Source organism: Bufo bufo, chromosome 7, assembly GCF_905171765.1.
Source record: "Bufo bufo chromosome 7, aBufBuf1.1, whole genome shotgun sequence".
Taxonomy (NCBI): domain Eukaryota; kingdom Metazoa; phylum Chordata; class Amphibia; order Anura; family Bufonidae; genus Bufo; species Bufo bufo.
Window position 1 is genome coordinate 103,865,784 of NC_053395.1, and position 14,806 is coordinate 103,880,589.

Below are 14,806 nucleotides of genomic sequence, written 5' to 3' on the forward strand. Positions count from 1 at the left end.
ATCAAAATTTACCAAAAATTTGAAAAAAAAAGCAAATTAAAATTTCTCTACTTTTATAATTGCTAGTAATACCTCAAAAAATAGTTATTACTTTACATTCCCCATATGTCTACTTCATGTTTGGATCATTTTGTAAATGCCATTTTATTTTTTGGGGATGTTACAAGGCTTAGAAGTTTAGAAGCAAATCTTGAAATTTTTCTTAAAATTTCTAAAACCTACTTTTTCAGGACCAGTTCAGGTCTGAAGTCACTTTGGGAGGCTTACCTAATAGAAACCACCCATTTTACAAACTACACCCCTCAAGGTATTCAAAACTGATTTTACAAACTTTAACCCTTTAGGTGTTCCACAAGAATTAATGGAAAATAGAGATGAAATTTCAGAATTTCACTTTTTTGGCAGATTTTCCATTTTAATTAAAACAAATTCCAGTTACAAAGCAAGGGTTAACAGCCAAACAAAACTCAATATTTATGGCCCTGATTCTGTAGTTTACAAAAACACCCCATATGTGGTTGTAAACTGCTGTACGTGCACACGGCAGGGAGAAGAAGGAAAGGAATGCCATACGGTTTTTGGAAGGCAGATTTTGCTGGACTGGTTTTTTGACCTCATGTCCCATTTGAAGACCCCCTGATGCACCCCTAGAGTAGAAACTCCAAAAAGGTGACCCCCATTTTGGAATCTACGGGATAGGGTGGCAGTTTTGTTGGTACTATTTTAGGGTACATATTATTTTTGGTTGCTCTATATTACACTTTTTGTGAGGCAAGGTAACAAGAAATACCTGTTTTGGCACAGTTTTTTTAATTTTTTTGTTATTTACAACATTCATATGACAGGTTAGATCATGTGGTATTTTTATAGAGCAGGTTGTCACGGACGCGACAATACCAAATATGAATTTTAGTGTCTCCACATTCTGAAAGCCATAGTTTTATTTATTCTTTGGGCTACTGTCTTGTTTAGGGGCCCATTTTTTGGGGGCTGAGATGAAGGTTTGATTGGTACTATTATAAGGTGCATATGACTTTTTGATCGCTTGCTATTACACTTTTTGTGATGTAAGGTGACAAAAAATAGCTTTTTTTTTTACATCGTTTTATTATTATTTTTTACGGTGTTCACCTGAGGGGTTAGGTCATGTGATATTTTTATAGAGCAGGTTATTACGGACGCGGCGATACCTAATATGTAAACTTTTTTTATTTTATGTAAGTTTTACACAATGATTTCATTTTTGAAACAAAAAATCATGTTTTAGTGTTTCCATAGTCTGAGAGTTTTTTCAGTTTTTGGGTGATTATCTTAGGTATTGTATGATTTTTTTGCGGGATGAGATGACTGTTTCATTGGCACTATTTTGGAGTGCGTATGACTTTTTGATCGCTTGCTATTACACTTTTTGCGATGTAAGGTGACAAAAAATTGCTTTTATTACACCGTTTTATATATTTTTTTTTTACGGTGTTCATATGAGGGGTTAGGTTATGTGATTTTTATATAGCAGGTTCTTACGGACGCGGCGATACCTAATATGTGTACTTTTTTTATTTACTTAAGTTTTACACAACAACATCATTTTTAAAACAAAAAAATGATGTTTTAGTGTCTCCATATTCTGAGCCATATTTTTTAATTTTTTTTTTGTGCGATTGTCTTAGGTAGGGGCTAATTTTTTGGGGGATGAGATGACTGTTAGATTGGTACTATTTTGGTGGGCATACGCCTTTTTTGTCGCTTGGTGTTGTACTTTTAGTACAGTTTTTATTTCTTATTTTAACGGTGTTCATCTAAAGGGTTAGGCCATGTGATATCTTTATTTGGGGAAAATGAAGTTGTTTTTTTTTACTTGAAACTTTTAATTTTGGGGAGGGGGGAACTTTATTTTTCCAACTTTTTTTTACTTTATTTTTTGTTCCACTTTGGGACTTCAACTTTTGGGGGTCTGATCCCCTTTACAATGCATTCCAATACTTCTGTATTAGAATGCATTGGCTGTATGAGTAATACAGTGTCTATAACTCATACAGCTTCCTGCCTGTGAGATCTAAGGGGCTGGATCTCACAGGCTCTTCACCGGAAGGCAGCCCCGATGCCTAAGGAAGGCATTGGGGCTACCTTCCATGCCATCGGGTCCCCGTCACAGCAGCACGGTGACCCGATGGCAGTGCCGATCCCCGCCGACATTGCATGTGCCGCGGTCACCACGGCACATGAAGGGTTAACGCGCTGGCATCTGTGATTTCACCGATGCTGGCGCATGCAGCAGGGGTTGCAGCTGTCAGTGACTGTCGGACCCCTGCCGCTGATCGGGCGGTCGCAGCTCCTGCACCCGCCCTATCACCATGAAGTACATGTACGTCATGGGTCCTTGAGGGGTTAATAAACTTATGTTTAAAAATAAAAATGACAGGATTCTGCAATTAACACGTTGCCGACATGGAGCCCCAGACCGAGGATGATGGAAAATCATCTTGTGTTTCTTCCATTTTCTAATAATTGCGCCATGGCAACCTGGCCCTGCAGTTTGCCATGTACGGAAGCCCGCAGGCTAGGTCTCATATGCACACTGTCAGTTAATGTAGTACAATACAACATCTATTGTACTACATTGAAACAGGGATCAGACCCTGAAATGTTGAAGTCCTTAAGACTGGGTTAAAAAAAAGAAAAAAGAAAAGTGTTTTATATAAAAAAATAAGTTTATAGTAAAAAAAAAAGTGACCCATTCCCTTCATCAAGTGATTTTTAATAAAAATTTAAAAAATAAATAAAAGACATATTAGATATTGCCACTTCCGGCTCTATAAAAATATCACATACCCTTGTCCTAACTGGCCTGTACTTAATGCCCTAGTACAAGCATTCTCATCCTAGGGTTAACACAGTGGCCAGAAGCGCTGCTGCGATGAGATGGAGTCCGGCTGTTACGGACAGCATTGGTGAAAACACAATGGAATTAGTAAAACTACAGGTAACAGCACACTGCTAGTCAATTGCACAAAGATATAAGCAAATACTGAATAAAAAATAACTGCTTGGTGGCCATACTGCAAGGTCAGTTAGAAGCTCTTTGCGCATATAATTGATCAAAAATATGTCGGGCCAACTCGAACATGCCTCTCCTGGGCTTACAGCCTACAATCTGGGCAAAGTAGCACCCAGCTATATCCTACACATGTCTCTCCCAGGCTATCAGCCTGCAATATGGTCAAAGTAGAATACAGCTGTACAATCTATCTAATTAAAAGCACATGGTAAATGGGCGGTGGTGCACGGTTCAAACTCACCACTAGAGGGCGCCACCCCCCCAGTGGCAGTGACAATAGGGAAGAAAAACAAACGAGCCAGCACCTCCATTATAAGTAAACTTGAGAACGCAGGTGCACGCTACATTGGCTGAAACACAATGGAATTAGTAGAACTACAGGAGAGGCATGTTAGAGTAGGCCCCAGCTGATTAGAAGCCACCTTGTCGTCTGGTAGATGGGCCCGACATATTTTTGATCTATTATATGTGCAAAGAGCTTCTAACTGCCTTTGCAGTAAGTATGGCCACCAAGCAGCTATTTTTTATTCAGTATTTGCTTATATCTTTGTGCAATTGACTAGCAGTGTGCTGTTACCTGTAGTTCTACTAATTCCATTGTGTTTCAGCCAAGGTACCGTGCACCAGCGTTCTCAAATTTACTTATTATGGAGGTGCGGGTTTGTTTGTTTTCCTTCCCTATTGTCAGTGCCACTGGGGGGGTGGCGCCCCCTGGTGGTGAGTTTGAACCTTGCACCACCGCCCATTTACCATGTGCTTTTAATTAGATAGATTGTACAGCTGTATTCTACTTTGCCCATATTGCAGGCTGATAGCCTGGAAGAGGCATGTGTAGGATATAGCTGGGTGCTACTTTGCCCAGATTGTAGGCTGTAAGCCCAGGAGAGGCATGTTAGAGTAGGCCCCATCTGATGAGAAGCCACCTTGTCGTTCGGTAGATGGGCCAGACATACTTTTGATCAATTATATGCGCAAAGAGCTTCTAACTGCCCTTGCAGTAAGTATGGCCACCAAGCAGCTATTTTTTATTCAATATTTGCTTATATCTTTGTGCAATTGACTAGCAGTGTGTTGTTACCTGTAGTTCTACTTATTCCATTGTGTTTCAGCCAAGGTAGCGTGCACCTGCGTTCTCAAATTTACTTATTATGGAGGTGCTGGTTCGTTTGTTTTTCTTCAGCATTGGTGAAAACACAGATGCCGGCGGATTAACCGCCTGTATGCTGTGTTCACTCTGACAATGGCATACAGGGGGTTTGCGGGGTGTCTGTGGCAGCATTTGCTCTATCAAAATATCACATGATCTACCCCATCAGGTGAATGTAAAAAAAAAACAAAAAACTGTCAAAATAGCCATTTTTCATCACCTTGCCTTACAAAAAGTGCAATAGAGAGTGATCAAAAAGTACTATGTACCCCAAAATGGTACTAATGGAAATGTCAATTCATCCCGGAAAAAATGAGCCCCCATACAAGATGATCGGCAGAAAAATAAGAAAAAATTATGGCTCTTAGAAAATTGCAACACAAAAACATGATTTAAAAAAAATATATATATGCTTTTATTGTGTAATATTGCAAAAAAAAAAAAAGACATATTGGGCATCTCTGTGTCCGTTACAACCGGAGCAGTTGGGAAAAAAAATATGGCTCCCAGAATATGGCGACAAACATAACTTTTTAAAAATGCTTTGTATAAATGTGGTAATTAGTGTAAAAAAAACTAAACAAAACAAAAAAAACTGTATAAAATTGGTATCTCTGTAATCATACTGACCAGCAGTATAAAGATAAAGCAGTGAATCACTGTCTTGTTTATCCTGCTTCCCAAAAATGTAGATAAAAAGTTATCAAATAGTACCAATGATGATTACTACTCATCCCAAAAAATGAAAGCCCTCACACAGAAAATTGAAAAATGTATGGTTCCTAGAAAATGGCTGTACTAGTACCCCAGAGGATGTTCAATAGTAACATTGCGGTCCGCTGTGCATTAATTTCTGCAAACTATCTGTGGTGTAAAAATGCTCACTCCACTTCTCAATAAATACATTGAGGGCTGTATTTTCCGATATGGGGTCACTTCTCAGGGGTATCATTTATTATTTCACCCCAGAGCGTCAGTTGTCTGCACAAAATGCATAAATCCTCACAATGCACCTCAAATGCGTGTGGTGCTCTTCCACTCCTGAGTCCTATGGTATGTCCGGGAAAAAGATTAGGGCCACGTGTAGGGTGTTTATAAAACCAGGAAGGACGTCATAATAATAAGAGGGCATTCATTTCTTACTGACACATGCTGGGCACAACACATTGGACATTGAAATGGCATATCTGTGTGAAAATTGCAATTTTCACTTTGCACCATCTGCTGTGAATTAATTTTTGTAGAACATCTGTGGGGTCAAAATGTTCACTACACCCCTTGGTACATACTGTGAGGGGTACAGTTTCCAAAACGGGATCACTTCTTTTTACATTTTTTTTTTTATTTCACCTCAGAGCCTCTGGAGTTATCGGCCTGTATTGTATAAATCACTGGTCCCCAACCTTTTTTGCACCAAGGACCAGTTTCATGCAAGACAATTTTCCCAGGGACTGGGTGGTGTGGGAAGGGGGCCTGCGTCTTAGGCGGGGCTTAGGTGGTGCTAGTCGGCGCTGACTGATTCACGCGCATAACAAAACACAAGGTGCATATTAAAATATATAACGACTATATAAACTGACTAGGGTCTCTGCTGCACCTGGTCTCTGCTGCACTGTACCGTATTTTTTGCCCTATAAGACTAGGTTTTAGAGTAGAACAATAAAAAAATAAAAAAATTTCATTACACCTCAGGTCAGACCAGCAATCAGACCCCCAATGTTAATCAGACCTCAGATCAGACCCCCAATGCCTCAGATCAACCCCCCAATGTTTAGCCATCTTTCAGCCCCTAGCCCCCCATGTCAGCTATCAGCCCCCCATGTCAGCCATATGTGAGCCATCAGCCCTTATGTCAGCCCCCAGGGCAAATAAAAAAAAACCAAAAAACACTTACCTCTCCTGCTCCTGGTCACCATCGCGATCCTTTTCATCCTGCTGTCAGCTATGTATCGCGGCGCACAGTGTGAGCTCACAGAGCGACCTCACGCTGTGTGCAGCTCTGCACAGCCGATAGCCGAGCCGAGGACCAGGAAGCGGTGAGTACAGATCCTTCACCACTTCCTGGTCCTCCTGTACTAATGAAGCGCTTCAATAATGGAAGCGCTTCATTAGTACCACGTTAAAGACTGCCCTGATCGCTGCGGCCCGGCAAACAATCTTCCAGGGCCCGATCCTGGGCCGTGGCACGGCAGGTGGGGGACGGCTGGTATAAATCACCATCTAAGTCGCAAATGCCCATGTGGCTCTTTCTCTTCTGAGCCCCCACATGTGCCCATACAGCATTTTATGACCACATATGAGGTGTTGATGCATTCAGGAAGAAATGGGTAACAAATTGTGGGGTCCTTTTTCTCCTGTAACCCCTTAAAAATGAAAAATCTGGGCAACTTTTTCCTGTAAAGCAAATTTAATATTTAATTTTCACTGCCAAGTGTATTTGAATTTTATGAAACGTCTAGTAGGTCAAAGTGCTCACTACACCCCTTGAAAAATTAATTGGGGGTGTAACGTTATACTTCATATACTGTAACGTTATAATCTTCATTTTAACAGCCTAGAGTTTCTAAATTCTATTAAAGGGGTATTCTCATCTTATCAATAAGGGTTATTTTAAATCTTTTACCCCCATTGAACACTTCTTGCCATACATGTCATTAAAAATATCCTACCATTGCCATGAAAATTCATCCTTTCTCTTTCCAGTGTTTATTCGCGCTTCCCATGGATACGGCCACATCTCGCCTGCCGCATCCATGGGCCGCACCTGCGCACTGCAGCGTCTGCGATCCTGCAGCCGGCCTGTCGAAGAAATCGTGAACGCGCACATAGGCAGCTCTTTTGGGCGGCCACGCATGCGCAGAATCTATCTATCACGTTTGAGATGGAGCCGTGCATGCGCGGCCGCTCGAACAGTTCGGGCGAGGCAGCGGAGGGTGCGGACGGACATCGGAGGATGGACATAGGGGACAACTATATGGAATGTAAGGACACAGGGGACAACTATATGAAATGGATGGACACAGGGGACAACTGTATGGAATGTAGGGATACAGGGGACAACTATATAAAATAGATGGACACAGGGGGCCACTATATGAAATGGATGGACACAGGGGACAATTATATGGAATGGATGGACACAGGGGACAACTGTATGGAATGTAGGGACACGGGACAACTATATAAAATAGATGGACACGGGACCACTATATGGAATGTAGGGACACAGGGGGCAACTATATGGAATGTAGGGACACAGGGGACAACTGTATGAAATGGATGGACACGGGGCAACTGTATGAAATGGATGGACACGGGGCAATTGTATGGAATAGATGGACACAGGGGGCAACTATATGGAATGGATGGACACAGGGGGCAACTATATGGAATGGATGGACACAGGGGGCAACTATATGGAATGGATGGACACAGGGGGCAACTATATGAAATGGATGGACACAGGGGGCAACTATATGGAATGGATGGACACGGGGCAACTATATGGAATGGATGGACACAGGGGGCAACTATATGGAATGTAGGGACTAGGGATCGACCGATATTGATTTTTTAGGGCCGATACCGATAATTTGTCAACTTTCAGGCCGATAGCCGATAATTTATACCGATATTCTGGGTATTTTTATTTTTGAGGAAAAAAAAAATTTCCTACACAAATCTGCTGAAAATTAATGTTTATTGTTAACGTGTATTATTATTTTATTTTTTTTGTAAATCTTTTTCATTTATACTTAATATTTTTGTGTTTTGTTTTTTTTTACTAACTTTTAGCCCCCTTAGGGACTAGAACCCTTGTCCCATTCACCCTGATAGATCTCTATCAGAGTGAATAGGATCTCACACTCTCCCTGCTGCTCTGTGCTTTGTGCACACAGCAGCATGGAGCTGACTATGGCAGCCAGGGCTTCAATAGCGTCCTGGCTGCCATGGTAACCGATCGGAGCCCCAGGCTTACACTGCTGGGGCTCCGATCGGAGGAGCAGGGGATCCTGTGGCCACTGCCACCAATGATTAGAACTGGGGGGGGGGGGGGGGCGCACTGCGCCACCAATGACTAATACTAGGGGGCTTGAGGGGGGGGGGGGCGCACTGCGCCACCAATGTTTTTACTATTGGGATGGGGGTGGGGGGCGCACTGCGCCACCAATGACTAATACTAGGGGGCTTGAGGGGGGGGGGGGCGCACCGCGCCACCAATGTTTTTACTATTGGGATGGGGGGGGGGGGCGCACTGCGCCACCAATGATTAATACTAGGGGGCTTGAGGGGGGGGGGGGGCGCACTGCGCCACCAATGAAGATACCTCTCTCATTCACATACAGGAGGCGGGAGCTGGCTGCAGAATCACATAGCCGGCTCCCGACCTCTATGAGCGGTAGCTGCGATCCGCGGCACCTAAGAGGTTAACTACCGCGGATCGCAGCTGCCGTTCATAGAGGTCGGGAGCCGGCTATGTGATTCTGCAGCCAGCTCCCGCCTCCTGTATTTGAATTAATGAAAGACTCATCTTCATTGGTGGCGCAGCGGCCACAGCCCCTCCCCTCCTCTTGTCTTCCGTCCTGTCATTGGCGGCGGCGGCAGCAGCAGCACAGGGGGAGGAGACACTGCTTCCTTCTCCCCTGTGCTGCTGAGGGAACACAGAACGCGCTGAGAGCAGCGCGATCTGTGTTCCCAATACGTTATCGGAATATCGGCAAAATAGATGCCGATACCGATAACGTTCAAAATCCTCAATATCGGCCGATAATATCGGCCAAACCGATAATCGGTCGATCCCTAGTAGGGACACTGGACAAGTGTATGAAATGGATGGACACAGGGGACAAGTGTATGAAATGGATGGACACAGGGGACAAGTGTATGGAATGGATGGACACAGGGGACAAGTGTATGGAATGGATGGACACAGGGGACAAGTGTATGGAATGGATGGACACAGGGGACAAGTGTATGGAATGGAGGGACACAGGGGACAAGTGTATGGAATGGAGGGACACAGGGGACCACTGTATGAAATGGATGGACACAGGGGACCACTGTATGGAATGGAAGGACACAGGGGGCAACTGTATGGAATGTAGGGACACAGGGGATGTCACGAGCCACGTCTGACTCCGTTATACCCGGGGTCAGGAAGTCCCGGCGGGTGGCTGCGCGTTCTATGTCTAAAGATCGCGCTGTTACTTAATGGTAGATTTCTGTGTTTGCCTTGCAATCCTTTTTGTCTCACTCAGGGATCCGTAGCTTCTTCTCCTCAGCTGTTTCTTGTCCAGCACTCCCAACCTCTTTATATTCCCCTCTCCCACTTCTCTGGTTGCCAGATATAGAGCTTCCTGCCTGGACTTCTATACTGACCCACTGGAGCTGAGTTGCTGTTACTACTGGTTGTTGTACCAGAGCATTACCCTCCGGATCCCTGTTGTTTGTTTGTTGTCGCCCACCTGGGATTATATGTTTTGTCTGTATTGTCTGTCCTCTCCCTGGTGGTTCCCTTTAGTGTTAGTGGTGCGGACTAGTGTTCCCACCGCCCTATTCACTACTTAGGGCTCATCTTAGGGAAAGCCAGGGTTTAGGCACGTGATCGGCGTATGGGTAAGAAACCTGTCTAGGGACGTCAGGGCAGTCAGGTGCCAGCCTCAAGGTGAGTTAGGGTTCACCATCTTTCCCTCTCCTTTGGACAGGGCCTTCCTTTTCCCTCCCTTTGCGTCACGTATGTGATTGGCACGCCGGTCGTGATGTATCTGGCCCTAATTTTTTATATATATATTTTTTTTAAACAAAATATATATTTTTTTCTCTGCCTATTTAGAATCCAGCATGGATCCTATTGCCGCTTTCTCAAAGCAACTTCAAGGCCTGTCTTTGGAGGTAGCAGGATTGAAGGCGTCGGTCCTCCAGCAACCGCAGCAAGTCCAGCAGTTGCTATGGTTAACCAGGTTGCTCCGGAACCCAAGGTTGTTCTTCCTGACAGATTTTCTGGGGGAAGGGACAAATTTGTGACGTTCCGTGAGGCCTGTAAGTTATATTTTATGCTGCGCCACTACTCCTCTGGTAATGAAGAACAGCGGGTGGGGATTGTTATTTCCCTGCTTCAGGGGGACCCGCAATCCTGGGCGTTCTCTTTACCCACTGATTATCCGGTCTATGGAGGAATTTTTTTGGGCTTTGGGTCTCATATATGATGACCCTGACCGAGTCGCCCTGGCTGAGTCGAACTTACGGAGACTCCTACAGGGAGAGCGGCCAGCAGAGGAGTATTGCTCAGAGTTCCGTAGGTGGGCTACAGATACCCAGTGGAATGATCCGGCTCTCAGGAGTCAGTTTTGCTCTGGGTTATCCGAAAGGGTTAAGGATGCGCTTGCGCTGTATGAGACCCCCCTTTCCCTTGATGCTGTTATGTCCCTTTCTATCAGAATAGATAGACGTCTTAGGGACAGAATGAAAGATCCTGAGCAATTAGTAACCCCTCCCAAGCAGCAGCTAGTCTGTACAGACCTAGACGAGCCTATGCAGCTAGGAACTACTCGTCAGGTCCGTCCTCCTGAGGCTCGCCGTAGGCGTGGGGTTTGTTTTTTCTGTGGGGGGAGGGGTCATTTCATTAATGTCTGTCCTTCCATTTTCTAAAACAAAAGACCGTCGGAAAACTACTAACCCCAGGCTGTGTGGAGGATGTCAGCCGGGGGGTATAAGTTTCTTCCATATGAACATCTCAATTTGTGTTGCCAGCGGTTGTTGTTTTTGATGTTAAGACGAAGACTATTTCTTTCTTCCTAGACAGTGGAGCAGGAGTAAATTTGATAGATGCCCAGTTTGCCCAGACTATGCCCAGTCTTTCTGTACGCTACAGAGACCTATTCCCATTTTCGCTATCGACTCTGCTCCTCTGTCTCAAAGAAACCTTACTCATATTGTCCATAACTTACACCTTCGGGTAGGGGACCACCATAACGAGTGTCTTTCATGTTATGTTCTGGAGGGCCTTTCCTGTCCTTTGGTATTGGGTCTTCCCTGGTTGGTAGAGCACAATCCAGTGGTGGATTGGCAGGCCAGGGAGATATTGGAGTGGAGTGAGCATTGCAGAGAAAAGTACTTAAATAGCAATTGCTTAGTCGCCTCCATAGCTACTCTACCTACATTTGTTTTGGACTTTGAGGACGTTTTCTCTGAAAAGGGGTCGTTTTCTCTGAAAAGGGGTGTCAGAAGTTTCCACCTCACCGTCCTTATGATTGCCCGGTTAACCTGATTCCCGGTGCAAAATTACCCAAGACCAGGTTATATAATCTTTCGGGTCCCGAGAGACAAGCCATGCAAGATTATATCTCCGAGAGCTTGGCTAAGGGACACATCAGACCCTCTTCATCACCCGTGGCTGCAGGGTTTTTCTTTGTTAAAAAGAAAGATGGGGGCCTGCGTCCTTGCCTAGATTTCCGCGAACTAAACCGGATAACCGTCCGAGACCCATACCCTCTTCCTCTCATTCCTGACCTGTTTAATCAGATTGCGGGTGCTAAGTGATCCTCCAAACTTGATCTTAGGGGGGCCTACAATCTGATTCGTATCAAGGAAGGGGATGAGTGGAAGACAGCCTATAACACCCCGGAGGGGCATTATGAAAATCTAGTCATGCCTTTCGGTCTGAATAATGCTCCCCCTGTCTTCCAACATTTCATTAATGATATTTTTAGTTATCTTATCGGCAGGTTTGTGGTGATATACCTAGATTATATTTTAATTTACTCATCTGATCTGAAGACACACGAGGTACATGTCAGACAGGTACTGCAGGTCCTACGGACGAATAAATTATATGCGAAAATTGAGAAGTGTGTTTTCGCCGTTCAGGAAATGCAGTTCCTGGGATATCTATTATCTGCTTCAGGTTTCCGTATGGATCCTAGGAAAGTCCAGGCAATTCTAGATTGGGATCTTCCTGAGAACCTTAAAGCACTGCAACGGTTTTTGGGTTTCGCAAATTTCTATAGAAAATTCATTAAAAATTATTCTGTGATTGTCAAACCCCTTACTGACATGACTAGGAAAGGGACTGATTTTTCTATATGGTCTGATGCCGCCAAAATTGCATTTTCCTCTCTAAAAGAGAGGTTTACCTCGGCACCGGTACTAATCCAACCTGATGTCTCCCAGCCTTTTATTGTTGAAGTAGATGCGTTAGAGCTGGGAGTGGGGGCTGTACTGTCTCAGGGTCCGTCTCCTGGCAAATGGCGTCCTTGCGCTTTCTTTTCTAAAAAACTATCTGCAGCGGAGAAGAACTATGATATTGGCAATAGGGAACTATTAGCTATTAAACTAGCGTTTGAAGAATGGCGTCACTTTTTAGCCCTCTAAAAAGTGAAGCCATTCTTCAAACGCTAGTTTAATCCACCCCGTCACTGTGATTACGGACCAGAAGAACCTTCTGTACCTCGAATCAGCTAAGCATCTCACCCCTAGACAAGCTAGGTGGTCTCTATTTTTTACCAGGTTTAACTTTTTCATCACCTATCGTCCTGGGGCAAAAAATACCAAGGCAGACGCATTATCTCGTAGTTTCCCTGGAGGGGGTAATGTGGGTGATCCGGTACCCATTCTACAAAGAGGAGTGGTTGTCTCTGCTGTACACTCTGTTCTGGAGGGGAAGCTGTTTGAGGCCCAGGGGGACGCCCCGGTCTCTTGTCCCTCAGAGAAATTGTTTGTACTGTTAAACCTGCGTCTCGAATTATTAAAGGAACATCATTATTCGGCACTTGCTGGGCACCCAGGTTGTAAAGTAACCTTGGAGCTATTGTCTCGTCGTTTTTGGTGGCCAAGGTTGCGTCAGGATGTAATGGATTTTGTGTCTCTTGTTTTACTTGTGCACGCGCTAAAGTCTCTCATACACGTCCTGCAGGGTCTTTATTGCCACTTGTCATTCCCAATAGGCCATGGGCACATCTGTCAATGGATTTCATCACTGACTTACCTTTTCTGCGGGTAAAACAATTATTTTGGAAGTAGTGGACAGGTTTAGCAAAATGGTACACTTTATTGCGTTACCCGCACTACCTAATGCTAAGACTCTTGCTCAGGTATTCATCAGTGAAATCGTGAAGCTTCACGGGGTCTCTTCCGATGTTGTTTCGGATCGGGGAACCCAGTTTATTTCTAAGTTTTGGAAAGCTTTTTGTTCCCGTTTGGGGGTGCACTTGTCCTTTTTCCCAGCTTTCCATCCTCAGTCGAATGGACAGACTAAGCGTACCAACCAAAACCTTGAGACATACCAAAGGTGTTTTGTGTCTGAAAACCAAGAGGTGTGGTCATCATATTTACCGTTAGTCGAGTTTGCTATAAATAATCGCCGTCAGGAATCCACTGGCAAGTCGCCATTTCTTGGTGCATATGGTTTTCATCCCCAATTCTGTACTTTCAAAGAGGGGGGGTCTTCTGGGGTTCCCGAAGAGGAACGGTTTTCGTCATCTCTTTCATCTGTATGGTAGAAAGTGCAAGCTAACTTGAAAAATATGGGAGGTAAATATAAATGCATGGCTGATAAGAAACGGTCGCCATGTCCGGACCTAGGAGTGAATGACTGTGTGGTTATCTACTAGGAATATTAAGTTAAAGGTTCCCTCTTGGAAACTGGGTCCTAGGTTCATTGGTCCTTACAAAATAGTAGCCATCATTAACCCCGTGGCTTTTCGCCTGGAACTACCTCAAACATTTAAAATCCATAACGTCTTCCATAAGTCGTTACTCAAAAAGTATGTTCCACCTCAAGAACAGTCACCGCTGCCACCCCCTCCTGTTATTGTTGATAGTAATCTAGAGTTTCAAATATCCAAAATTGTTGATTCTCGTCGGGTCCGCCGCTCTCTTCAATATCTGGTGCATTAGAGGGGTTGCTGTCCCGAGGAAAGAATGTGGGTTCCAGCGTCAGAGGTAAACGCCGACAGGTTAGTTCGGGCTTTTCATGCCTCTCATCCTTAGAGACCTGGTCCTGAGTGTCTGGAGGCCCCTCGTGGAAAGGGGGGTACTGTCACGAGGGTGTCAAGAGCCACGTCTGACTCCGTTATACCCGGGGTCAGGAAATCGCCGTAGGTGGCTGCGCGCTCTATGTCTAAAGATCGCGCTGTTACTTAACGGTAGCTTTCTGTGTTTGCCTTACAATCCTTTTTGTCTCACTCAGGGATCCGTAGCTTCTTCTCCTCAGCTGTTTCTTGTTCGGCACTCCAACCTCTTTATTTTCCCCTCTCCCACTTCTCTGGTTGCCAGATATAGAGCTTCCTGCCTGGACTTCTATACTGACCCACTGGAGCTTAGTTGGTGTTACTCCTGGTTGTCGTACCAGAGCATTACCCCCAGGATCCCCGTTGTTTGTTTGTCGCCCACCTGGGACTATACTGGGGCTCATCTTAGAGAAAGCCAGGGTTTAGGCATGTGATCGACGTACGGGTGAGAAACCCGTCTAGGGATGTCAGGGCAGTCAGGTGCCAGCCTCAAGGTGAGTTAGGGGTCACCATCTTTCCCTCTCCCTTGGACAGGGCCTTCCTTTTCTCTCCCTTTGCGTCACGTATGTGATCGGCACTCCGGTCGTGATAGGGGAC

General features: G+C 44.7%; 1 protein-coding gene across 1 annotated transcript in view; it reads left to right on the top strand.

The window, feature by feature from the left end:
• The window catches only part of STAT1 (signal transducer and activator of transcription 1), a 1,318,258-nt gene that overhangs the window by 23,816 nt on the left and 1,279,636 nt on the right, over positions 1 to 14,806 (top strand). The window lies entirely within an intron of this gene.